Genomic DNA, 1,977 nt, shown 5'->3' on the forward strand with positions numbered 1-1,977 from the left:
TAGTAGTAGCAGTAGTAGTAGTAGTAGTACGTTGTAGTGGAAGAGAAAGGAAATCACAGCTGATGCATCAGTAGGCATCAATAGTTTCTAATTTGTCACTCAGTGAAATTTCATTTTATCAGCAACACTGGCGATTAAATGCTGGAGGGAGAAACCATGACATTTCTACTAGGTCACATTTCATATCGTATTGTCATCCATCCATCATCTATACACCACTTTATCCTCTGTAGGATAGCGGGGGGGGTCACCTGGGCAGGTAACGAGTCTATCACAGGGCTACACTTAGAGACAGACAACCAAGCACACTCACATTCACACCTACGGACAATTTAGAATCACCAGTTAACCTCAACATGTATATATTCACAAACTATATCAAATTATATATAATGTATATTTTGAAAATTGTGGTAGCTATGCAGTAACCTGTGTATTTTTGAGAGTATGTTGGTAATAATTTGTGAAATGTGAATTTAGGGGATTTTGATTAGATTTGTGAGCTCTGACCTGCCGAGGTATGACATCCCTGGGGGTGTCCTGGCGTGACTGACCAGGACATTGGCAGCCGATCATGTTGGCCTTGTGTGTTGTAGGGTGTGGCCTCCATGAATCAGATTTTCTCCCATGGATGCTTGATTGGATCCGGTGAGCTTGGGAGCTGGGTAAAGTCCTTTGGCACTTTGTTGTGTTCCTTAAATCATCACGGAGCACTTTTTGCCATGGGGCAGGATACGTTGCTGCTGGAAAAGCCTGCATACTGGTACTGTCGACTGGTGCCTTTGCAATTAGAGGATGTGCTTGATCTGCACAATGTTTAGGTGGGGGGTATGTGTCAAAGCAACATCCACACAAGTTTCTGGGCCTTTCACACAGGTTAAAGGCTGAGTCTTTGACTCTGGACTAAGATCGTTGATATTTAGCAAGTTAACATATGTAGACACATAGTATGTGCCAGATAAGGCCAGAAAGGAATGCTTTTGGCATGTTACTGGAATTAACCAAATGCATTAATTTTTGCTCTTTCTCCTGTGCTTCTTAGTTATTATATATATATATATGTTGATTTTTTTTTGTACTAAATTTATTGTCCCATATGAAGAATTTCCCAAAAGTAAACTAAAATGTTAAATCAGTCATGTTACAATACAAGACTCATTCAAAGACTTCAGAGCTAAACCCAAGCAGTATAGTTAAAGAATAAAGCACATATTAGTTTCTATTTTTGTTAATGTCAGCAACAAGACCAAAACAAGTAGGTATGTTTTTCAAAACTTGCTGACATTACTAGACTGCTCTTAGCTCTTAGCCACAGGTTCAGTGATTTTCTTAATACAACTTTCCACAGTGACTTTTCGAAGATGTTACACAAACAGTAAGAAGTACTATTCGGTCATAGGAAGTGCGATTTTCTATAACAAATAAATCCACATTTGGTCCTCTGTTGAAAATTTGTCACAGCAGTGCTGTGTTATGTGTATCGGAGTGTCAGACAAATTACACTGTGTGTTTTCATGGTGATGAAGGAACACTGTCAGCCATTGCAATAGTGTTGTTCACTTACAGTTAAAACCAGAAGTTTACATACACTATATAAAAAGACATGAAAGCTTTTTTAAAATTTATTCTCACTGTCTGACATTAAATGTGACAAAATGTTTCTTGTTTTAGGTCAGTTAGGATAACCAAAACTATTTCTATTTGCTAAATGCTAGAATAATGAGAGAGAGAATGTTTTAAGACTTTCTTCAAAGTCAGAAGTTTGCCTACACTAAGATTACTATGCCTTCAAACTGTTTGGGAAAGCCCAGTAGATGATGGCATGGCTTTGGAAGCTTTTGATAGGTTAATTGACAACATCTGAGTTAATTGGAGGCACACCTGTGGATGTATTTTAAGGCACCCCTCAAACAAACTGCTTCCTTTTGTGACAACATTGGAAATCTAAAGAAATCCACCAAGATATCAGGAAGAGAA

This window comes from Stegastes partitus, unplaced genomic scaffold (assembly GCF_000690725.1).
Source record: "Stegastes partitus isolate 25-593 unplaced genomic scaffold, Stegastes_partitus-1.0.2 Scaffold316, whole genome shotgun sequence".
NCBI lineage: Eukaryota > Metazoa > Chordata > Actinopteri > Pomacentridae > Stegastes > Stegastes partitus.